Below are 27,407 nucleotides of genomic sequence, written 5' to 3'. Positions count from 1 at the left end.
TTGGCATGCATATGAAATAACCGTATTTTCCGGACTAAAAGCCGCTACTTTTTCCCCACTCTTTGAACCCCGCGGCTTAAACAATGAAGCGGCTAATTTATGGATTTTTCCTGGGTTTTTACCGGTTTTACAAGCTTCATGCCAAAAAACTGAACCCTATAACATTAGACCAATGAAACTGCCAAACAGGTTCAGGTGAACCAATGAAATTCTTAATATTAAATCGCGCTCTCACTGAATCGGGCCGCACGACATCATAAATATGGATGATGTTTCTCTGACGTTTGACCTGCCTCTCACTCGCACTGTCAACAGGAAATGCGAATCATTCGTCACGCTGAAAACAACCGGGCATGAGAAAAAACACACTTCACCTGTGTTCTGAGCTGCACGGCATCAGGAGAAAAGCTTCACCGATGGTGATTTTTAAACGCACGACGATGCCAAAAGAAAAACTCTCGAAAGAAATTGTTGTGAAAGGAAGGAGGAAGACAGTGATCAATGACTTTCTTGGTAGGCTACTGTTTAGATACAAGCCGTGTAACAGACACTGTCTTTCATTAAAGCCTGTGTAAAGTTGATTAGTTTCAATGTAGACACCTGCGGCTTATAGACAGCTTATTTATGTTCAAAATAAAAATCTTTGTCAAATTCAGTGGGTGCGGCTTATATTTGGGTGCGCTTAATAGTCCGGAAATTACGTTACTCCTTTTCTATTTTTCACTCACAAACAATTAAACATAATGTACACACATTTTTTTAAAAACTGGCTATAACCAATAGTTTAATAGTGTTAACAGAATTTATTATACAGTAGGTTCATCATATTTAAAAAATAGATAAATACATTTCAAAATCTTCCTATAAACTTTATTTGATAAATAAAAAATCGGACTTGGTGAAATAAGCTAGTGTGCTTTATATACCACATTTAAAATCTATGAGTTGCAAGGTTCCACTGTGTTAGAATGCTGGTTCCACTGTGTGAATCACACGTTTCAAATATTACACTTTCAAGTTGCATTTCATGTTACAATGCATCATTATACCTCAAATAGTTACAGTATCCATACTCAAATAGTGACCACCAGATACACAGGGTAGACTACACAGAATTGATCTGCCTACTTCTGACAGAGCAGATTGTGCTAACTACATTTAATACCATGTATACAGAGCACTTTAGAAGTGGCACCTGTACTAAGTGTTCCGATGCTATCAATAAAATGTATTGCAAATGTATTGCCAGTGTGTAATACCACAATAATGCCAGGCCTGACCTCATCATGAGCTATCATTTTATCTAAATCATGCTCCATTGAATTTTGGGTACGGATGAGCTGTCTGTGCAAATTCCCTTATACAGCTATCTATAAAATACTTGAACTGTGATATAATAAATTTTACTGTGAACAGCACAGTGCAAAAGAACACAGTCAGTATGGTGGGTTGCCTAGCAACAGTCACTCCTACTCCTACCATCATTTTAAGAATGGCTACTACGGCTAGTTTGAATCATGTCAGTAGAGAAGGTAAGAACGCTGGGAATGACTTGAAGAAGAAGAATAGCCTTTATTTTTCACACAGACATTACACAAACCGTTCTTGGCATATCCCAGCTTGCTCGGAAGCTGGGGTCAGAGCGCAGGGACGGCGCTCCTTGACCCTTGCTCAAGGGCCCAAGAGTGGCAGCTTGGCGATGCCGGGGCTTGAACCCCCGAACCTTCCGATCAGTAACCCAGCACCTTAACCACTGCGCTATCACTCCCCAACTTATACCGATTTTGAGATTTTGCTGAATTGAGGCTGGATTTGTGATTGAGCCGGTGGTCCAGACACAGCTTCGCAACTTCCCCTTTTGAAGAATCATAACTAGATATCAAGTCACTGGGCTGACTTGAAGAAAATGGGTTAATGAGTTGTGTAGTCTACTGAATCAATTACCGTATTTCATCAAGCCATTAACTCTTGCATTAACTTATTATGCATACTAATATTAATTAGTCAACAATGGGGTGTTTGAAAATAGAATGATATTTGGAAACAAGGGTCAAATCTAAGTCAGATTCAAATTCAAATATATCTGCCAGGGTAGTGCACCATATCAGTTAAATAACCTATAACCATTGTGTAAAATGGCAAAGGAAAACCACTGAGCCACAAGCTTACTAGTTGGCAAGATGGTGGGATTGTTTACTTGACAGTTTATGTTTTTGGATTTGCATTCTTGGATAAACCTGAATCATTCTTGAATAATTGTTTTGGATATTAGGGCTGTAACAATTCCTCGAGTAACTCGAGTAATTCGATTACAAAAATTCATCGAGGAAATTATTTTGCCTCGATGCTTTGTTTAGTAAATTAAACTACACACGGAGCACTGCGTTTCCCGCGGACAATTATTACTCACGCACCACCCGCTAAATTCTTCAGCGGTCTGGCCAGGGAATACATAAGACGCCGCAGAATGAAAAATGGAGGAACGGGGAGAAAACAGCAAGGGGCGAGGAGAAGATTTATATGAAAGCCTGTTTCGCCACATTTAATAAAAAGTTTGCCTAATTCCGAGGGGTTTTTTTCCGCAATTCGCCAACTGGACGGCGTCACCCCCTCTGTAGTTATAGAAAGCTTTACACATTGAAAATGAAAAATATGCTACAATGAATAGAATTGCATGGTATCAAACTGAGTCTCCGATCCCTGGAGAGAACCAACAATCAGCTCTGGAGGAGACGGAACAAGACAGGCGAAGCAGAGGAGCCTTGTTCATACACCAACAGCTTCAAACGTCAGGCCGACAACATGGTTACCGGTGGATGCCCCAGAAACGGCAGATGTTAACGAGAAAAAAAAGTCCGAATTCAGAGAAAAAAAAAAATTTGAAATTGTGGGAAAAAAGTCGGAATTAGGCAAACATTTTTATGTGGAGGAAACCATTTTTACTTAATTTTTAATGTATATATAATTGTATTTACATTTTGATGTAATATGGCAATTAAATGCACAATGGTTTAGTTTTCACAGATATTCTTGTGTGCAATTTCAGCAATAAAAATTAATATTTTTTCTACAAAAGGAAACAAATGGCTTGTTCATTTTAAAAAACCTGTTTTATTTTCAGTTGTATATTTAGTATTGCTCTAAAGAAAAAGAAAAAGTACTTCTTATCCGATTTTTTGATTAATAGTTGGATTAATCTGCAGAATACTCAATTAAAAAAATAATCGATAGCAACAGACCTAATAGATATAAGGTTGCAAATCTATACATTTACATTTCCGGCATTTAGCAGACAATTTATCCCTCAAGACTGTTTTCTTTATATAGAAACAGTGTTGTTGGTGAGTAAGTAAAATAATTACTTTTGGAAGGCCTAAAAAGTACAATACCAGATCCACCAGTACAACTTTTTCTTTTTCTTTTTTGTCTTATCTGAAGGCATGAATTTGTTAGAATTGTCAAAATTGTGTCCAAACCAAATTCATAATATACATACTCTTTGTTACCCCTCTAATGTACATTAGAGCATATTACATGTCTTGAGAGTGTGTTTTTTTCCTGATGTAGCCATTATAAATGTGAAATTGTAAATGCATAGGAAGGCTTAGCTATTGACCTCAGACTCCTTAAGCAAACCACAACCCTCCATCCTGTAGTAAACAGCCTATACTCAGCCCCTTAGTCATGGGCTACAAGGCTAGGGTAACATGAGTAAGAAAACACTGATGGTTACATAGAATGAGAGCTGATACAACAACTGTACAAAGCAGTGTGAGGCTGGTGGTAATAGACTCTCCACTGGAACAGTTTCATCAACACAGAATGACACGGCCTGGTTTCTATTCAGAAATACGCTGTAGAATGTGTCATAGTTGAAACACACACACACACACACACACACACACACGTCTATAACTATAAATGTCTTCTAGCGTCGCTAGTTATTGTATTACATAAGTGCACTCTCAGTGCTTCGAAATGTTTATGTATACAGTAAACCCAAAAATCAAGCAACTATTTAAAACCATTATGACCATTATGGCTGTTGTGATCCTCCTTGGGATCCACCTAATAACCTTATTGTGTGATTAGACATGATTAAGAGGCACGATTAAGAAAGTCCATATAAAACTGCATTTTGATAAGACGGATGTGACCAAGACGGATTATTTCCTCTATCATCCTTTTTGCCCCAAAATGCCTAGGGAAGAAAATCTGAATGTACACTAAGTACAGTAAGCAAATTGTGACCAAATATTCTTCAGATACCATTAAAGAAATAATTTCAAAAGTTTCATAGTCAAGCTTGTTTATTGATATGTATGATAGTAAGAGGCTTGAACAAAACTTAAGCTGCTGCTTATCAAGTGTTACCGTATGTATATGTGTAGTCCATATGCATATTAATCCTGACTATAAGTATATTTAAGTTGCTTGATTAGGAAAAGAAATGGACTAAACAGAAGCTTTCTTCTGAAAGTTTAAAAAAATGGTGAGATGTAGAAAAACGCCTTTTGTTGCGACTCCTGAGATCCTGTGACTTCAATCCCCATTTAGACTGACATCATGGTAAACAGTCTAGCAGCTCTGTGCTGTAGAGATGAATGGCTGCTTTTTAAGGGTTGTGATTTTGCATCGTGTGAGAAATTTGGAGAAGGTGCTGCTGATGAGCCATCTGCTCCCAGAAAATCAGAATATTCAGCTAGCAAAGTATGGTTTAAATTTACTAAAATTTTTGAACCACCTTAAACCCTCTTTACGCACTTTAGATACAGGTGTCTGGTATTTATTTAACAGAAGCAAAGGACTTTTAGTGTTTTAAAGACATGGTCACTGTTTTACACTTTCATGCTTTTAAAGAACTTTCCCTATTCAGCATGCACAATATCACCCATTAGCAGCATTTTAATTTATCACAGCTATTAGTCAATACTGAGTCAAGACTTTGTGTGAACCACTTAACACCCATTAAAACCTGGTGCTATCTCTCTAACAAAAAAAAAAAAAAAGATACATAAATATGGATTTTTTTGAATGTTGGGAAGTCCCAAATCAAATGCAAAACTCCTGACATTGTCAACATTATGCTGCCCTTTGCTTTCTGGATTTCTGTCTCTTTTCACCCCAGTTGCTTAAATATCACAGTCAGTCTTCTCTACTGCACTGTCTGTAGTTTTGAGGCAATGCGTCAATGCTATTTCTCAGCTTTGCAAAGTGCAAAAAGACATAACTCACCAGTTATACATGGTTAATTGCAACTACGAAAACAAAAATAAACAGACACATTAACAGAAACATGATTTACTTGATATTAGCACTAAGCTGCTGTTATTAAAAAAATAACACCAATCAGAACAGCCAATCAATTAATTGGCAATTAATTTGAATGTTCTCACAACCATTATATAATAAGAATCATGTTAGTTTGAGAATGGGACACAAAGGATTAGAAAGTGGGTTGCAAAGAATTCCATCTTGCAATATCACAGGCCCATGGTGTTGGATCACTGCTAAGGTATTGCCACTGCTATGCTGCTTTGGCGTTGTCCCTGCTGCTGCACCTGCCTGGCTTTTGCAGAGTAATAATACTTAATGACGCAGCTGCACATTGCAGTTTCGCAATTTGTCGACTCACTCCAAACAAACATACTTCCCCCAATACAGATGGTCTTTTGTTGATGGAATTTGATACTCTAAACTATTTATGCAGTTTCAGGATGTGTTCATCAAAAACAATGCATGAGTTATATTCTTATTGTTTGATTCAATTTAACATGCATGGTTGAAAATGGCCTGTTGTGCAAGCCATACACACACATTTATAATGGCTACCTACACCTACACGTATCATCTTTCTTATTTTTTTGCCTCAAACATGTTACACAAGGCGCCCAGGCTGTGTGATAGCTGATAAGAGAGTAGGCAGAGCCGCACCGGGCACAAAACCGGATACCAACTGGATGCCAAGATCACCAGATGGAACGGTCACTATGCTGCATCATACCCCTTCACCAAGCTTAGATCAGAGCCAGCATTTCAAACAGACGCGAAAACACTGTGTAATAATGCTGATGGCAAAATGACTGCATTTGTTAATGTTTGACTGAATTTTGCAAACCTCATTAACAGGAGTGGAAATGTCAAATAAATCCAAATTGATCACAGCACAAACACTTACAGTGTGAGCACAGTTTCATTTTAATCGACATGCAGAGACAAAAATCTCAGCAATAATTTTTCCAATCACTACAGAATTTAAATTAATAGCAGTGTACAAAAAATTCTATGATAAAATGACGTCGTATAATATTAACACCACCAATGAATACAGCATTCTCACTGGCATACTATAATCTGTCATATTTCCTAGTCATGAAATATGTATTAGAATTAGGGCTGCAACAACCAATCGATAAAATTCGATAATGAAATTTGATGCCAACAAATGCCGTTATTGATTAGTTGGACTTCTCAAATTACGGACTAGCGTGATGGCAAGATAACACAGCTGCTTGCGAAATGGTAGAAAGTACAGGGTCAACAAGAGTGTGCATCCCAAGTCATACAAGGCATGGGAGCATTTTATATTAAACGCAACAAAGAAAACTAACCTGCAAGTTATGCAAAGTTGAGCTTGTGTAGCATAGGAGGACCACAATGATGCACAAACACCCTGGTGTCACGGGTGAAGGCAAAACATCAGCATGGTAAGCAAAAACTGTATAATCCTTTTTATGTTAAAATGATATAGTTTAATGAAATGCTATTGTGTACAATTCGGGACAGTCGTACTGGATCAGTTCTTGCATGGCTCACGAGCATCAGGTTGCGCAATCACCTGCCTCACGACATAGTGATGGAGTAAATTAAAACGGTGTGAACAAACACTAAATCTAAAAAAAGCAAATAACAGCAGCAGTAAACAATTACATTTTTAGTCACTGTTGTGGTTTTTAGCGAATGCTTATGCATTTGTACACAAATGCATATTTTTTCCTTTTTTTTAAATCAAGCCTGTTAGCTTGCTGTGTTTCTCCGTTCCATTCAATTTTTATAGTGTTTGTCTACTACAACAGTAACTTATCTGTTTTCAAACATGATATACTGTGGCTTTACTACGTTTAAATTCTTGTTTTCAATCTTTGTATATTTAATTTATGCATATATCATTTAATTATTATACAAAAGTAAATTCATATTCATATATTCAAGATTTGCTTATACTTAAGAATTGCTTATACCTTTACAACAGAACAAAATGTCTTTGTATTTTCTAAACAAAAATTGTCAAAATAATGTTGTATTATATTTTATACTGATATGGTTGTCAATTTGCCATCTGCAATTATCATAAAAAAATATAAAAACATTTGATTTACACAAATTGCTTCACCTTGCCATCTCAAATGCTGTTTTTTCTTTTTTTTTTTTTTTACAGATAGAAACAACCCAGCATGAGTGAATTGCTTTTTTTAAAGACAAATCCCAAATGTCAAAATGAAAAATAGTTAAACGTAATATGTGGCTTTTGCATTTTGTAATGTACACTTGTATACATAAAGAGGTTTTTATATATATATACTGTATATATACCAAAACAAAGATATCAGATATATATAAAACAGCAAGGTTTGTAAACTGACAGTTTCAGACGATCAGGTTTTATATTGACAGTAAGAGGCTGAACAGTCTGAGCTTTTACTGTAATGGCTAATCTCATCACCAGACTTACAGTATCGACACATTATCCACTCGCACACTTCCCGACCATTGGCATGTGAATTTTCATGTGGTGTAGACAGAAAAAAAAGAGAGAGAGAGATAAAGACTGTAGTAGAAATCTGATTGACTGGTGCAGTAAGAAGCTAAATTAGATGACTACTGGACTGAAAAATGATCATTTTGCCAATGAGAGAAATCTTAATAGGTTGTCAGTAACACTTATGAGTTCTGTATTCATAATGCATGATAAAATAATAATGTATGCAGTTATAGTTACAGGTATTTTCAAAGCAATAGCATGTCACTTCATGTCATGTCGTGTTATAATAATGGCTCATGAGAACATTAGTGACAGCATAGTAATAATAAAGTAATGGACTATAATAAAGTTCTGTAGCACAATTTACATGAATTATAAGCTACATTTTCATTTTCTTACATTGTTCGTATATAAGGAATAAAATACAATGAAACAAGATGTTATAGGAAACTATCCTATAAAGTGTTTTAAAGTGATTTGACTATTATTACATTATTTTATGAATTAAAAGTCATACCTTTTAAGTTACATGTAATGAAATAGTGAGTCTGAGGTAGGTTGTGCTAAAGGTAGTTCCGGTAAGGTCTTAATTTTCTTACTTTCTTTCAAGTGTTATCGCCTTCCTTAAAAATCTGCTCCTACTCAACATCTTATTAAAATATATGTTTTTTGTGCAAAAAAAAAAAAAAAAGAATGTAATTTACTTATTATTGGTTCCATTATGTAAAGTTTTCTTTATACAAATCTCTGTGAATATGTTGCTACTATAGAAACAATCATGTAATCCTAAGTAGAAGAAATAAGTAATCTTTATTATTATATTTAGAGTGCATAAAGGGTTAGCATTAACCTAAGCCTCTGGCTGCTCGGTTCATCCTAGAACACAGTGTTCTGTCTAGTGCATTAATAAGAGCAGACAAAAAATCACAATGCTCAAGATCTATATACAGCACAACAGTCTATGTACTTTAATTGCATGCTGATGTTCCTTGTTTGATCACACACAGAAAACCTCTCTTACACAAAATAGTCAACATCAGAGCTGACACTCCCTTTGAGCACAGCACTGGGAAACCTGTGGACAACCTTAAAAACATTGTTTTCCTTTAACTGTTCTGAACCTGCCCTTGACTGTGTGCAGGTCAGGCCTCCTCCTCAGTGTACTCTCAGGAATGTGTTTGATCACAAAGAAGAAAAATATGCCTGCATTTAGGAATATACCAGTGGCTTAAATTGCTTAAAGCCTGAGTGGAAAATGCGACTGACCCACAGGGATGAAAGTGAGTCTTAAAAAGTACAGTAATCTCCTTTATGTTCATTAAGAATATAGTACTTATAGTGTGCAAAGGATTGCAGTTCTGTAGTACTGTATTAAAATTAAAATGCATTAAATATGCAGAGCAGGGGCAGAGCGATTATGGCAGTAGCTTTCAGTATATATTGGTATACACTGCCAAATTTGTATTCCTAAAAATAATATTTAACATACAACACTGGTGTGCTATTGCAAATACTGAATTGTTTGTTTTAATTACTCAGATTAATTAATCTTTTAGTAGTTTATCAGCAAAATATAAAATAACAGTCTGCTTTTCATTAAAGTTTTTTTTTATTATATTGTAAGCTATTTAAGACAACAGCTGAAAGATATTCCGGAAGATTTAGCATAAAATGAGACATAACCATATAATCATTAATTCAAACAAATTCATTATTAAAGTATAAATGTCCTTATTTCTGTAATGCTGCCATACTTATACAAACACTACACTACATGCCTCCACCATGTAACGTTACTGTAATCAGTGTATATAATAAGAATTAAAAATTATACAAAGGGAACATAAAGTATTGATTATAATAAATATATATAATGTTATGGACAATTGACAAAGCAAGAGAGGCAAGAAACATACGTATTTAAAGGCCCCTGCTTGAAAAAGGCAAATTCAATGACTGAATTTAAATTCAGTATGTAAGAAAGCACAGCCTATTTAGCCCAGGAATCACTCACTCACTCCTCCAACAGTTACAATGGCAGGCCTGTGCTACTGGAGAGTGTGTGTATGTTTGTGTGTGTGTGTGTGTGTGTGTGTGTGTGTGTGTGTTTGTATATTCAGAGTTAAGAATGATGCAAAGAGCCGGAAGCCAGCAGTAGGAAGAGGATATGTTATGTGTTTCTTCCTCCGTCCTCTGTGTAACAGATCTACATGATCCACAGGAATCCGATGTAATGATGTCATGTGGAAGATTTCTATCCACAGGAACAGCCATTAAACTTGAGAAACTACAAGTATCCCCTATTCTCACTATAGCACAAATAGCCATTTCACTGTTTACTAAACCCTAATATCACCCTAATTGTATAGGAGACAAAATAAACCTGTAGATTAACACATTAGTCTTGTATGTAAACAATATATAGACAGCACTGATGTGAAATATTAGTTAGTTAGTCATATTAACTGGGCCTAAATAATCTATTTATTAAGAAATATTTGTTTGTTTTTTCTGTTACTGTGCCTAAGTCTGGGGCTTACTTTAATATTTCTTTCACCTAATACTTTTAACTTTCATGTTGTACTCCACTGTTAAACACTACATTATTATATTTTTTTCAATAGAATGTTTGTGCAGCCATAAAGACCAGACTATTTAAGGATTCACCTTAATTCTTAAATAATTACATTCTGTAAAGCTGCTTTGAGACAATGTCCATTGTGAAAAATGCTATAGAAATAAACTTGACTTGACTTGACTTGACTATTGCACGACTTGTTCCTGATTCTTGCCAGCCAGGTTTGGAATTGTATGCCCATTTATTTCATAAAACAATCTCAGCAAGCAGTTGTATCTGCTTCTGCTATTGTGCATTCATTGCAATTTGTGACACACAGGCCAAATGATCAAATGCTGACCAAAATGTATACTTTGTTTACTGTTGTGGTATTTTCTCAAAAACAATTCAGAAGGATTTTTCAGAAGGGTAACTGAACTAAATATAGGTAATTAATTAAAACCTCTGTCAAACCTAATATTTAACGTGTGGCAGCACAGATGATATCAATAAAATACATGCTATTACATATATTTTTGTAGAGGGTAGTTTGTATTGTGTTTGCTAGCTATTAAGAACTAATATTATAATGCACATGTCCCATGTTCCACAGTTGAGGCCTCGATTGCATGTTACTGACTGAACTCAGAGGGTTTTTTCTTTTCTATTTTTTTGTAGTATGAAATGTATTACCTGAAGTAAACTTTTCATACTTTTCTTTAAATTAAATGAGGAATTTGACACAGTGCAATTTTGTTCAGATGATTTCAATGAATAAATAATTTTTTACATGATGAAAGAATCTGGATGTGTTTACCACATTTAGTAAATTTCTCAACTTTTGCCAGTAACAGTGATTAATTGTATCAAAAAAAATTGAATGGCAAAAATGAAACAAGCTTCCTCTAAATTTGAACTTTGTCTAGATTCAGCTCTAACTAGTATCTGTCTGTTTAAGATCAACATCCAAACCATTATACCTAATGATGTGTCAGACATGTTAATACTGTGAACTGGTCTATTTGTGTGTCAGTGCTGGCACATGCCAGTTGCAAACAGCTGTGTATGTTTGCTGGGCCAGCTGATCCCTAGGCATCCTTCTATCAGCTTCTCGTGCTGATGCTGCAGCATCAGACACATGCATGAGCCTGGTTCACACCTACTTAGACACACCAACTAACATATGCTGCCTACAAACCATAAAGCTAAAATAGGCTATATCTAATAAGGTGCATATTCACTGGTTCACACTTTGATGGTTCATCTGCTGTGACCATGAACCGCGGAAAGATATTATGAACATGCAAAAACATCATGGAAGAAAGAGCTGCAAAGCTGCATGTGATGTGATGAATCATGTTTAGCGAATTACCTGAAACATCCGCCATGGCACAAGGAGGTGTGATGAGTAAAATGTATTGTTAGCAATAAGGCAAAGCACTTAAATCCTTCTCCAGTACAGCCTCAGATGTCAGCTCTCTGCTGATTGGCAGAGCAACAGTCAGAGCTTTATACACATTTGAACGCAGCAGTGGGGTAAAGCAGCTCTGCCAGACCTGGGTCTATTTCTTTTTCTCTCTATCTTGCTCACTCCTGTCCTATTTCTCAAAATTTGGTCTCCTCAGAAGGAAACAAGTATGCACCAGCTGCTCCTTTAGGTCTACAGACACAATAAAATAGATTAATAATTATCAACCAAGAATAATGTTTGATGCATTCAGTCATATAGAACGTGTTGAAGGGAGGAATATAAGAGACTATAAAAGAAAAGTGATTTGTCAGTAGATAAGATGTTGGACAGAAGGTCATGAGCTCAAATTGTAACACAACCAAGCTGCCACTGTTGGGCCCTTGAACAAGGCCCTTACTTTGTTCATTAACAAAGTGTATTCAGGTATAATTCAGTTGCATGTATTAGATCCAGAAAAAGACAAAATAAAAACAAAACAAATACAGTGAGGAAAATAAGTTTTTGAACACCCTGCTATTTTGCAAGTTCTCCCACTTAGAAATCATGGAGGGGTCTGAAATTGTCATCGTAGGTGCATGTCCACTGTGAGAGACATAATCTAAAAAAAAAAAATCCAGAAATCACAATGTAGGATTTTTAACTATTTATTTGTATGATACAGCTGCAAATAAGTATTTGAACACCTGAGAAAGTCAATGTTAATATTTGGTACAGTAACCTTTGTTTGCAATTACAGAGGTCAAACGTTTCCTGTAGATTTTCACCAGGTTTGCACACACTGCAGGAGGGATTTTGGCCCACTCCTCCACACAGATCTTCTCTAGATCAGTCAGGTTTCTGGCCTGTCGCTGAGAAACACGGAGTTTGAGCTCCCTCCAAAGATTCTCTATTGGGTTTAGGTCTGGAGACTGGCTTGGCCACGCCAGAACCTTGATATGCTTCTTACAGAGCCACTCCTTGGTTATCCTGGATGTGTGCTTCGGGTCATTGTCATGTTGAAAGACCCAGCCTCGACCCATCTTTTATGCTCTAACTGAGGGAAATAGGTTGTTCCCCAAAATCTCGCAATACATGGCCCCGGTCATCCGCTCCTTAATACAGTGCAGTCGCCCTGTCCCATGTCCAGAAAAACACCCCCAAAGCATGATGCTACCACCCCCATGCTTCACAGTAGGGATATTGTTCTTGGGATGGTACTCATCATTCTTCTTCCTCCAAAAACGTTTAGTGGAATTATGACCCAAAAGTTCTACTTTGGTCTCATCTGACCACATGACTTTCTTCCATGACTCCTCTGGATCATCCAAATGGTCATTGGCAAACTTAAGATGTGCCTGGACATGTGCTGGTTTAAGCAGGGGAACCTTCCGTGCCATGCCTGATTTCAAACCATGACGTCTTTGTGTATTACCAACAGTAACCTTGGAAACGGTGGTCCCAGCTCTTTTCAGGTCATTGACCAGCTCCTCCCGTGTAGTTCTGGGCTGATTTCTCAACTTCCTAAGGATCATTGAGACCCCACGAGGTGAGATCTTGCATGGAGCCCCAGTCCGAGGGAGATTAACAGTCATGTTTAGCTTCTTCCATTTTCTAATGTTAGTAGTTGTCCATGTTAGTAGTTGGATTCTTACTGATTGTATGGGGTGGACAGGTGTCTTTATGCAGCTAACGACCTCAAACAGGTGCATCTAATTTAGGATAATAAATGTAGTGGAGGTGGACATTTTAAAGGCAGACTAACAGGTCTTTGAGGGTCATTCTAGCTGATAGACAGGGGTTCAAATACTTATTTGCAACTGTATCATACAAATAAATAGTTTAAAAATCATATATTGTGATTTCTGGATTTTTTTTTTAGATTATGTCTCTCACAGTGGACATGCACCTACGATGAGAATTTCAGACCCCTCCATGATTTCTAAGTGGGAGAACTTGCAAAATAGCAGGGTGTTCAAATACTTATTTTCCTCACTGTAAATAAAATTCTGAATATTAATCTTTGTGTTACATAAATGGATTACACTACAAAATAAAATCCAAGAATAATCTCATCTTCTTTCTTGCATGTCCACATAACTATTTTTGATCTTGCTAAAGCATGTGATGCAAACAAAGTCTATATGCTTTAGAGGGTGCGGTTTCATTTGAAAACTTCACATGACTGGCCTCATAACTGACTGGCTAAATGTCTTGTAAATTTTAACTGTCAACAAAAAGGCAGAAGCAGACATGTCATGTAGATGTGTGAAACTAAACGGTGATTAATGCCAACATTTCTTTTAGTATGTAGTCCATATTGCAAACACCACAACCGAAACAAAAATGGTTTGAATTCACTTTTAAAAACTTTCTTCAGCTTAGTGCATTTGACTCTGGATTATTTAGGTTTTTTAGGTTTTTTTTGCTTTTAGTCCAGTCTTATAAATATTATTATAGTAAGGCAAGACCATGCTATGCCTTCTGGTGTATTACTTTCCTTTAATTTCACAAGTCTGATAGTAGCCACAGTCCTTTTATATTCACTCATTTGATAAAAGGCTGGATATTGTCACTGGTCCCTGCTATGGGCATCCGTAAAAACCCACATGCATTAAGATGTTAGTTTCAAAACTACTGAAAACTTTATGCTGTGAATATACATTAATCAGTTGATCACTAATGGAGCAACACAAAAAAAAGACAGCTCACATGCTGTGTTGGCTAAACCATGAAAAACTGCATTGCTGATTCTTCTAGAACTAAGAGTCCTGCTATCAGCAAGTAAGTTCTGCAAATGCAGCATGGAGAATGATTGGAGATATTAACGTGTGTGTGTGTGTGTGTGTGTGTGTGTGTGTGTGTGTGTGTGTGTGTGTTTGTGTGTGTATTACAATAGATTCCTCCCTGTATGGTCAGATGTTTTAAACTCACTAACTCTATAAATTTCTATCTTGTACAGCAAATACTGAATCACCCTATTGTATATTACTGTATAACAATTCCACTAGGTATGCCCCTCTAATCCATAATGCACATTTACCTTCTGTAGAATGTACACACAAGGTGGACTTATGACCTTCAATAAAAACAGAGCATATAAAATGCCTAAACTTGTGTTTTAAAAAATACATCCATCCCTCCATTAATCTTCAGTAAACACTTAATCCAGTCTATTGCAGGGCACCATGAACTCTTTCCCACACACCATCATATATAAAAGCAGTTTCCATCTACTTAAGAAAACCACACTGACACAGGACAAAACATGCACAAAGACTGCACACAGACAATGCTCAACTGAGCGCAAAATTAATACAGGAATCGTTAAATGTTACCCAGCACACCACTCATAAAAGTCTTATGAACTGAAATATATGCCTCAGTTAGCATTGAAATGGTAACGCTCATAACAGAACAATTAGAAAAAGACTGAACAAATATGTTCAATGTTTCAAAGAGTTGCCATCAGTAAGTCTCTCCTCTCTAAAAATAACATGGCAGCATGGCTGAGGTTTGCTTAGTTGCATCCGAACAAACCACAGGACCTCTGAAAAGATAAAACCGAAGTAGAAATATTTGACCATAATGCACATCGTACCACGTTTGACAAAAACCATACACAGCATATCGTACCAACTGCAAAGCATGGTGGTGGAGATCACTGGGGTTGGTTTTGCAGTCATAAGACCTTGATGTAATAAGACCATGAACTCCTCTGTATACCAAAGAATGACAAGGTCAAATGTGAGACCATCTGTCTAACTGCTAAAGCATGACCCAAATTAGGTCATGCCAACTGGAGAACAGGACAGTGATCCTTAGCAGACCAGCAAATCTAAAACAGAATGTCTGGAAAAAAAAATGTTGCAATGGTCCATTCAAATGTTGTTGAGTTGACTAGAAACATCAGTGAACTGAAGCATGTTGTAACGAAGAATGAACCAAAATTTCTGAGAGGCTGATACAGTCATATGGAAAATTATTACTTAACGTTACTGCTGCTTGAAATGGTTCTTTAAGCTATTGAACAATCTTTAAACTTTTAAAATGTTTGTCCATTACGACTTGATTTTTGTTAAAACAAATAATCACACTGCGTAATATGTCATGTGTTATTCATATGAGGTTTTACTTACCTCATTCTAAGACCTGCTAAAGGCCAGATGATTTTTTTCATGTTGTTGTAGAATTTACAAAGGGGTGTATTTTCTTTTTCAGACGACTATTATCACCTTAATTTGCAATTAATTTACGACTCACAATAATACAAGAATAGAATTTCACAACTCTGTGCTATCTTGGGAATAACTGCCATCATAGACGCTCTATCATGTGATGAGGAGATGAGGTCAAGAAACCTGCCATTTTATTTTGAAATCCCAACAATATCCTGACCTTCAATGTGACAGGAGAGCTCTTCTAACATCAATTACGATACAACTCTTCCTACATAACCTTATTAGAGTTCCAAATGATAGACTACACATCTGAAAAAAAAAAAAAAAAAAAACAGAGAAGAAAGGTTCAGCCTTTTGTATTTACCTAATTTCTCCTTTCTAGCAGCCAATTTGTAGGAAATCAGACCGCTGAAGATTACAGCTCACTGACAGTGGGAGTCATGATCTGTGCTCCATTCTGAATGTCCATTCTAATTCTTTTCTTGGTTGTTTCTATAGCAGTAAGTTCTCATCAAATCTTAAAAAGAGAACAAGGAAAAGGAGTGTGTGAAAATAATGAATGAATTACTTTCATTAATGAATTTAAATTAACACTTGATGAGCATTGTTCTGAGGACAGTATTCAATGGAACAGGGATCTGGGGATCTAAAAGAATTTACTGGCCTAAGAAATAATCATTGGGGGCAAAATGACCTTGCATCCATGAGGTATTCCCTTTATTGCATTATCACTAACAGTGCTAAGCTTAGCTTACAAAGCAGTTTATACATCATAAACATTTAGTTGTAGATCATAAACATTTAGTTGTGATCAATTATTTATCCATCAGCTTACCAGTTATTTACCAATTAGTATGAAATATGTTGTTTGTCATTATGAAAGCAATGATAAGGTTACAGATCAAACATTAGGTTAACCTTTTGCCGGACCAGTACATGCCAGATCTGGAGCTAATCCAGGAAAACTGTGTGCACTACCATAGCAGGGCATCATACACACTCATAATCACACACTTATTTGTACCTAGGTGAAAATGAGTATAGTCAGTCCACCCACTGGCATGTTTTTGTGAAGTGGGAAGAAACAAACACGGACATCGAGAGAACTTGCAAATATTCGCACAACCATAGACCCTGGAGCATTGAGAAAAAAAAGTGTACCATATCCACCATCCACTTGTCCTTTTTCAGTGACAAGGCTAAAAAACTTTTACATCTAAAACACCAAATTTAGATCTTGTCAAATGCAAGAACATCCTTATAAATGAACATATCAAATAAAACAAGCTGAAGCATTCAACTAAACCTGAAAGGCAATATAAAACCTTTATAGCATATTAAACTGTCAAATACTTCTTTTGGTTCAAGCAACATAAAAACGTTTAGTAGAAGGGTGTAGGAAAAGAGACCGTAGGCCAGATGGATCCTCCTTCACAGGAAAAGCAGGCCAATGTCACATATCTCATCCAGACACCAGAGCAAACACAACAGAGTGCAAACTCTATCTCGAGAGGGCAGGGTGTGGCAACAAGAACACACCCATACTGAATACAAACACACACAGTTGGAGCTCTGTGATGTGAGGAAAGAAAGATGCAAGCACACACACACTAACAGGAGGTACAGTAGTTTCAGCACACACATCACTTTCGGAGCAGACATGTTTGTTCCTCATCAACATGCTGTCTGGAGTATAGGGCTACTGCAAGAAACTGTGAAGACAAATCTGGAAAGAGAACATAAATGGTCATCCCTCATCATTCCTGACAGAGCACTGCCACTTAGTACAGTCTAGACCTATTTGTATAGAAGCAAATAAACAGCAAAAATAAAAATACAAACACTTTTTGTCAGCAATATTGAACTTATAACCATTCAAAATAAAACTGCCATTGCTCAAACATGTCTTAGAACTTAAAACATGCTTATTTTATCTTTGAAGTATTGTCCACAAGTGCACATCTACAATACATCCATCCATCCACACACTATATAGACTTAAATGCATCTTACAAGTTGAGGTTCAGTGGGAAGAACAAATATTAATGACAGTAAAAAGCTCCAATGTATTTCACTTTTTAAACAGCAGTTTTTTTTTACTACCAAGCTTTATACTTATTTATTACCAAGTTTGTCTCATCCATTAAACAGCTGCATTAATCGGTTCCTTTCTTATAAGTATTAAACATACAGTTCCAATCTTAACCAAAAACAGATATGTGGAATTCCAATGGGAATACTTTTATGTTTTACAAAATATACAGTAAAAATATACCCAATTTGCATAGATTCTGTAAATATACAGTATGTGTACTTGGAGTACATCCTGTAAAGCAAACTTTAGCCAGTAATAAATGTCAGAAATTTGTTTATAATTTGCATCAAGATTTTAAAGGTTGCGCAATTTGTCGTTTAAAATGTCTTTCACCTTGGTCATTTATTATGTCACTATTAATAAACCATATTATTTAGATTCAGGGAAATCAAGCTTTGTGTATAGTTTATCTCTAACACTGACCTAAATCGAAATCCAGTTTAAGAGGGTGTATGTTTATTAAGACTGTATAAGGTTTACATTCACCTTTATTTTAAGATGTTTGAATGAGCAAAACTGTAAGCAAAAATTGCTTAAGCATTCTTTTGTCAAATTCCCCACAATTACACAATTACATCTATTCTGTTATCACTTTATTCATTCAGATATCTATCTAAACTAATGATCTATTTAGCCATCAATTCATCGAGATTTGTTGACTGGATTCATATACATTGGTCAAAGATGTTACTCTCACACTGTGTTTCACATTTTACATAACAGAAGCTTAAAACAACAGATTTTGTACAAGGTTGTACTTTGTCTGTTATGTGTACAATTGTGGATGGCACATTATAATGGAGAGGCCATGATTTCCAGCAGATTTCATGAAATGCTTTGCAATTAGATAGACGGGGCATTTCAACTCAGGGTCATTTAAGGGCACCTGATAGGCATCTTAATGCACCTAATGCAATAATTCAGTTCAAATGACAATGACACAGTAATCATTCTTTTCTACGTTCAGTTTTTTGCCGTTAATTGGAACCTAAAAAATGGTCTATTGTGTGTCAACGATTACGGTACTCTCAATTGAAACCAAATGTTTGAAGAGTATTTGAATAAGGCATTAATACAATGATGTACAATCAATATGGAATTTCTTCATTTAAAAAATCTACAGCCATGAAACATCACATGACAAGAAGACGCTAAAATGAAGGAATGTGATGAGCTATGAAGCTGCCAAGCAAGAATGGAAAATGGCTAAATGCTCAGAATGCTTCCCCTTCAAAATGCAAGTGGACTTGTATAAATATTGGCATGGCAAAGAGAACAGGCGCTTCTTGAATTCTTGAATAATGTTATACCTGCTTCTCAAACTAGTAGTACAAAAGAGGACAGGTCCTCCTGGAGAAGGATCTCTGCCGCATCTTGATGGTGCTCTTTTGGTGAAACTAGAACAATGCCAGGGCAGAACTGAAAAAACAGCGTTCTACAAAACTGTCACAAACACATCTGTAGAGCAGAATGAAATATATATGAAACTAAATGTTTTGCATTGAACAGTCAATAGAATTTACATTGCTTTTAATTAGCATCTTTCTTTCATCAAGCCAGGGGGGTAAAACACTTCAGTTGGAGAATATGTTTAATTTTCATGCATGAATCATTAAGTCTTTCATGTTCAATAACTACTTTATGCTGGTCAGAACCTTTTCAGAAAAACACTGGGCACGAGATGGGAATACACCCTGGATGGAAGGCCATCTCAAGACACCATGCACACATGTACACATTCACACGCCTAGGGCAATTAAATGTTGGGTTGGGTGATGTATTTTTATAAATTATTTCACAATGTGCTTTTTTTTTTAAACACTGTGTATATTTTGATAAAAATCAATATTAAATGGTTTTTATGTGTAAAAAAGTGATTGAAAACAAAGTAATAAAATTGTCCTTAATGGCTTGTTTTTGTTTTGTAACATTTTAATATAAAAATTGCTTCAGTTTTATAAACATCTGCATGTTATCCTAAGTATGCCATATTGTTGAACTGGCTTTAACTCCAGCCACTGGACCTACCAGCATGATTTTTGGAAGTGGAAGGAGGATGCTTTTTTCTTGTCACATATACATTAAAGCACAGTGAAATTCTTTCTTTGCATATCCCAGTGATATAAGAAATATGGGGTCAGCAATGATACTGAACCCCGGGAGCACCAAGGGTTAAGGGCCTTGCTCAAGGGCCCAAGAGTGACTGCTTGGTGATATGTGAGCTTAAACCGCTGACCTTTCGATCAGTAATACAGAGTCTTAAATACTGAGTTACCACTTCCCCTAAAGGAAAGTAAGGAATTCAATGTAGACGTGGGGACTGAATGCAAGGATCAATCTCTGAACCCTGGAGCACTGAGGGGGTTCCACCCTGCTAGCTGGTTTAATGTGATTAAAAAGTTTCAAATCCATCCATTTGGGTCCACACCATTTTTCTTTTGTATTTATGACCCACATAAACCCTACCTCCCCCCCAGACCCCCCCTCCCAGTTCCCTTTTTTCATACGCTAACCTGTTCACTATCCCGATCTCCTTCCGCATTATTCTGGCCTGAATGTGACCTCTCCCTAGACCACTTAACATTGCTTTCCCACCTGTGAGGATGTGGAGCACTTCAAAGCACCATGCAGTGATTGAGCACTGATTGCTGTGGGCCACTTGACTCATTTCATCTCATCTTGAGGACTAAACTTTCCGGGAATGAGGTGGGAGGGAAATGGAATTCTCTAAAGAAAGAGGCGACAGTTTCTCCCTTTGATGGGCTCAGCCTTTTCAATGCTGGTCCTTTTAAACATATTTGATCATTGCTATGATACATTTTACTTATTATGTAGAGAGGGGAAAAAAAAGAGCATTTCATATCTGCACACATACACTCCGGAGAATCATACTCTGTTCTATGGCTAACCTTGATTTGTCCAAAAATAAAAGAGATTCTTTATTTTTCCTAACCAAAGCTTAAAAAAATATTGGGACTACATTCTTGAAGGCTCTTCACGTTTGAAAAGAATTACAAAGACAGTGACATGGCACAGCTTGAGACAATGTGTATGAGAAAACATGAGTATTTGAGTGCAGCTGTATTGTTAAAAAATGTCATGACATGCTGTGAAAATAAAAGACAGCAATCATTCAGATTTTGCAATTATGCATTAATAAATTGGTGACATGCATCTCTGATATTTTATTTTCAGCTGTGTATTCTGTATTTTCATGTCAGCTTTTTTACCAACATGTACAATTCTGACATTATGGGTTTTTTCTAGCCTTTAATGCTAATGGTGGTATGGAGCAATTTTCCTAAAAAACTATAAATCTAATTATATTTAATTATTCAATAAATATATATTATATTATATTATTTATATATATATATATATATATATATATATATATATATATATATATATATATATATATATATATGATACATTAAATTATACTTTCTTTGCTTTCTATACTTATACTTTCTTAATGAGTTTAAATACAAGCCTCCTACAGTATAGAAGCATCATTGCTCAGTGTTTCTGAACGTGTCTGTGATGTGTCTGAATTTCATATAGTAACTGATCAGCAGACAAGCGCAGCCCCCATTGCTCTGCTAAGCACAGGCCTACAGTGACCACACTGGTCAGTGTTTCCACTTTGCTGATTCGCCCTGATTGCTCCATCTGTCTCTGAATGTTTCTGACGCCTCATCTCTGTCTGTAATGAAAAAAACTAATGCAGAGTGGAACCCCAGCAACATGGAACAAAAATGTCTCACCAGGCTGTTTGATAAAATCAGAGACTGTTAGGGCAAGGTAATTTCTACATTCATTCATCTTCAGTTAGCACTTTATCCTAATCATGGTCGTGGTGGAGTATATCCCACTAGGTGTGAGGCAGGAATACATCTTAGATGGGTCCTTACTCAGCAACAATCACACACATACATTCAAACTCAGGCAATTTACTGTAATCAATCCATCTCCTGTAATATTTTGTGCATACAAACATAAGGAAAACATATAGACAGCAACCCAAGCTCAAGGTTCAACCTTGGACCTAGGATCACTATGCTACCCAGGTCAATCTCCTCAATTTCGTTGGAAACTTTTGGTAATATGTCAGTAAAATGCAATTGAATAAATTGACAAAAAATAAAGAGATGGATATGAGATTAAAAATGCAACGCACTACACATAAAGAGCGCATTACACAACTAGTTCTGCTTGTACAATTCTGCTTGTACAACTACAGCTCTGCTTGCACTGTATGATGCTGAATACTGTTTAGATAATAACTAAATAATAATAGTGCATTTGTAACTGTAATCGTTTTTTTCACAATGTGCAACATACAACACAGATTGTGATTAAGCCATCTATTCATAAATGTCTTACTGCAGGCTGTGGCTACAGAATTGGTTCAGAATTTCAGAAGGCTAAAGCATTGCACACACAGAGAACCTGGTTCGCTCAGGATACACCAGGCCAACTCTAAAACGTGCTAAGTATTACTTAAATAGCTTTAACATATGATGTGCATTTCCGGTACATCCTGTACATTATATGTTTTTCATGTGTAGTATGTAGCAAATCAAAATTACATCAAAAAACAAAACATATGCTGAACCATTGTATATGGAAAATCTAATGGGTGCGATTAACACTATAGTGTTTATCAAAAGTGAAATAAACACCGGTGGTTCAACATTAGGGATTTTGCTGTGTAATTCTCACATATTGGCAGTGCAATGCTGAAGGTAAGGCTTTGCATGGAGCAGCGTGAGGATTTGCATGGGCTAGCATTACCTTTCACCCAAAAAAAAGACAAGTGTGCCAATCTGACATGTTTCTTCTATAAAATATGTGGCTACATACTAAAGAAACTGGAAGACACTAATCACACTGGCGGTAGTATAATTGGTAGTATTGGTAGAAGGTGCTATGGTAGAAGGCATTGGTAGTATAAATAAAGATCAGTAGCATGTAATATAGATTCTATAATATACTAAGTAATCTAAAATGTATTCAGTATTATAGGTATAGCATGTAAATATGTATACATGCACGTTAACCCGTTTAACTTCACATAGGCTATAGGCAGAAATGTATTAAATACACAGCATACAACGCTGACAAAGCATAAATGAGATGTGTGTTGTAGCCTTCATGTTGCTGATAGGGAAACTGTGAGTCAACTAATAGGGGACTGACAGAGAGACGACTGTAACGCATCTATAACATAGAGCAATTTGGGCTACATACTGAAAGCAAAGCGTTAAAGCGAAACGGGAGCACATCCTGGTCTTGTGCAATAAGTGCGGACTGGATTCTAAGCCCAGCTGGTGTTATTCATCGCCTACAACAATGAAGCACAATTCCAATGTTCAGTCCTGATGTTGCAAAAGCAAAGTGCATTGTTCTTGATCTTGACGTTTAAGCCGCCGTTACGCCACATCGATAATCCGTGATGCCACACGTTAATAGACAAAGCGACGGCTTTTCGGCAAGGAGACGGACTGTGTCCTCATACATTTCTGAAAATACACCAGAAATTTCCTGAGCAGCCGCATCAGAAAAACCCTCGGATACCGACCTCGATATCCGCAAGATGCAACTAAAAGCAGCACGAGCACGTAGGGGTGGAAAGACAGGTGCACCTGCCCTGGATACGCAGTGATTCAACGAGCCGGTTAGCGTTCAGCGCGATTCAAACATGTCTTACCTTTATCTAGTCACTCATTATTCCTCATTTCACGTCGACTGAGCAAAACTCCAGGACGATATGGCTTTTAAAGACACAGGCCAAAACTGTCCGCCCGTCTAACAGCCACTATATCTCCCTCATCTTCATGCTGTTCAGCGATGCAGCAGCACAGTGACAAGGCCACGCCCACTCACCCGCTAGGTTCCATGACGTCAACGACAGCCTTTAAACCACGCCCATTCTGTAAAAGCGCTGCCACCTTTTAGCACCTGTACCATTTCTGCTCACTTCAACCTTTTGTACTGTTTTTGCTCACTGCTACTAGCTGTACAGTTTCTGATCAATCCTATCACCTATACTGTTTCTGCTCACTTCTACCACCTGTACTGTTTCTGTTCACTCACCACCTATACTGTTTCTGCTCACTTCTACCACCTGTACTGTTTCTGTTCACTCTCACCACCTATACTGTTTCTGCTCACTTCTACCACCTGTACTGTTTCTGTTCACTCTCACCACCTATACTGTTTCTGCTCACTTTTACCACCTGTACTGTTTCTGTTCACTCTCACCACCTATACTGTTTCTGCTCATTTCTACCACCTGTACTGTTTCTCTTCACTCCTACCACCTGTACCATTTCTGTTCACTCCTACCACATGTACCGTTTTTGCTCATTCTTACCAGCTGTATTGTATATGCTCGCTCCTACCACCTGTACTGTTTCTGCTCACTTCTACCACCTGTACTGTTTCTGTTCACTCTCACCACCTGTACTGTTTCTGGTCATGCCTCTCACCCTGTACAGTTTTTGATCACTCTTTCCACCTGTCGAGTTTCTGCTCAAGCCTCTCACCCTGTACAGTTTCTGCTCACTCTTATCACCTGTATCATTTCTGCTCACTCTGATCACCTGCACCGTTTCTGCTAACTCTTAACACTTGTATCGTTTCTGCTCACTCCTACCACCTGTATTGTTTCCCTTCACTCGTACCACCTGTACCATTCCTGCTCACTTCTACTACCTTTACCATTTCTGCTCATTCTTACCACCTGTACTGTTTCTGCTCACACCTACCACCTCTACTGTTTCTGGTAATGCCTACCACCTGTACAATTTCTGATCACTCTTACCACCTGTACATTTTCTGATCACTCTTACCACCTGTATGGTTTTTGCTCACTCTTACCACCTTTGCTGTTTCTGCTCAGTCTTACCACCTGTACAGTTTCTTCTCACTCCTATCCTATCCCCTTATTTGTTCTCAATCCTTTCCTATCTCAATCCTATCTATCACCTTATACTGTTCTGCTCCCTCCCTCACTTTTACCACCTGTTACGTTTCTGCTCACTCACATCACCCTGTACGTTTTTTGCTCACTAGTACCACCTGTACCATTTCTGCTTACTGCTATCACCGTATAACGTTTCTGCTTACTTTTACCACCTGTATCGTTTCCGCACAATCCTATTACTCTGTATTATTTTTGCTCGCTCCTATCAAGCCGTACTGTTTCTGCTCACTTTTACCACCTGTACCGTTTCTGCTCACTCCTATCACCCTGTATCATTTCTGCTTACTCCTGTCACCCTGTACTGTTTCTGCTCACTTTTACCACCTGTACCGCTTCTGCTCACTCCGATCACCTGTACCATTTCTACTCACTTTTACCATCTGTATTGTTTCTGCTCACTCCTACCACCTGTGCAGCTTTTGGTCACTCTTACTACCTGTACTAATGTTGCTCACTTATTCACTTGTACCTATTACACTTTATTTTTACAAAGTCAAACTTTGTGTTAATAAATTAATAAATTAATAAAACACTTTAAGGAACAAGTTGCAAGTAATGGAGTACCCCCTATCCAGCAAATATAGCATTTATACATTTCTAACACACGTACACTACAACCCAGAAAGGACTGTTAATTAGTTGATTAGTTTAAACATATTTTTTTGCAAGCAAGAAAAATTTTACAATGTGCAGGACAGGGGGCACTCCACGACCAGGCTTGGGAAACTGTGCCAACAGCACTATATTTTTAAAGCCTGAAATAAAAAAAAACATGTTTTTAAACAGAAAGCAATGTTATCACTGCATTTTAGTAGGACATTTGCACTGAAAGCTTAAGAATTCTTGCTCATTTATAAACCAATGAAAACCATAAGTTTTGAAAGGTGCTCTGCCAAGTAACAAATACATTACACTTTGTCTCTGAACATCTTGTTACAAGTGTTGTTCAGATAAAATCTGAATTTCAGATGGCAACATAAATTAAAAACGGAACAATATTGTATACAGTATGCTAATTGTATGTGACATTTATTTTACATAAGCTTTTTAATAAATGTTCTTGTTTTATTTTTTAAAAGAAGCCAATACAAAAAACTACTCATTGAGGTTAACTCTCTTACCCCCTCTGCTGTTCACATAATTTAAAGCAGATTTCTGCAGATCATATCCTACCTCTATCATATTTCTGTTACAGAAGTGGAAATAATTCTGTTATATGTGTTTTATTTTGATTGCACTGTCTCTGTATATTTTGCACAATAATGTTTTATATATCTCCATCTATATCTATTTATATGCAGTGTATATATATATATATATATATATATATATATATATATATATATATATATATATATATATATGGGTTTTTTTCACGACAATAAATCAAATGTATGCAATAAGTATGTGAAAAACAACCAGATTAATGAGCACAAATGGCAATATAATAATCTCTTTAATAATGTAGAAGATGAATATCTTCTGATCCTGTGTATGAAAAACAGCTTGTGGTTCAAAGGGATGAATGCAAACAAAAAGTACAAAACAAGCATAACATATTTGAATTAAACAGTGATACGCAGTTTATTTTAGAACAAAGCACTTGTCTGTGGTGATCAAAACTAAATCTATACAGTGAGCATTTGAAATCAGGATATGATTGGACCAACCCTCTAATGAAGATTTCCAATCTAGAATTAGAATTTGGTTTTCAAGACACTTTAGTTATGAGGAGGGGCACTATCTATGGCCTGAACCATGGCATTGGAAAAAAGCTCTTAAATGCCAAACAGTAGTATGAGGACAAGGTTTTCCCTGCTGACAGAGGCAAATGAAACCCTGGTTAGGGTTGTAACACAAAATCAGACTGTGAAGACCAGAAAGTGTCATGTGGAAGATCTGCTTGGATGCTGGCTTTGTGATCCTGAAACCTATGATGTCCCATCCAGGGTTGACCTAGCTAAAGCTGCAGATCAATTTAAAACAATTAAATTAAGTGTTATGGCAAAGTCAATTATACCACAAAATTCACAATAAATCACTGAGGTGATTGTTCATACAAGATTGTAAGATTAATAGGAGGAAATCAACTGATGGACGGTGAGAAGTGCTATGATTCATTTTCTTATAAATAAAAACCTCATATTATACAAAAACACACTGAACAAGGGGTGAAACAAGTTAAACCAATGCTTGTGAGGACATCTGTAGCTCATGGTTACATGCTGCTAAATGGAGCTAAATATTATATACATCTGCCAGTATACAAGAAAAAAGAATTAAGTGGATGTATGATAGAAGCATTCATCTCATACTCATATATAGCTTGTTAAAAAGACAGATAAGATGGATTTTATCTAGAGATTTACAATCC

At 36.7% G+C, this 27,407-nt stretch overlaps 1 protein-coding gene across 3 annotated transcripts in view; it reads right to left on the bottom strand.

Moving 5' to 3' along the window:
- The window catches only part of otud7a (OTU deubiquitinase 7A), a 66,198-nt gene extending 42,284 nt beyond the window's left edge, over positions 1 to 23,914 (bottom strand). For all 3 annotated transcript variants that reach the window (XM_046859608.1, XM_046859610.1, XM_046859611.1), the window contains exon 1: positions 23,756 to 23,914. The gene's annotated coding sequence lies outside the window, so the exon portion shown is untranslated. The remainder of the gene's footprint in view (positions 1 to 23,755) is intronic.
- Between the last annotated feature and the right edge of the window lie 3,493 nt (positions 23,915 to 27,407).

Source organism: Silurus meridionalis, chromosome 10, assembly GCF_014805685.1.
Source record: "Silurus meridionalis isolate SWU-2019-XX chromosome 10, ASM1480568v1, whole genome shotgun sequence".
Taxonomy (NCBI): domain Eukaryota; kingdom Metazoa; phylum Chordata; class Actinopteri; order Siluriformes; family Siluridae; genus Silurus; species Silurus meridionalis.
The sequence above is the reverse complement of the archived record's forward strand: the minus strand, read 5'-3'. Positions and strand labels throughout refer to the sequence as shown.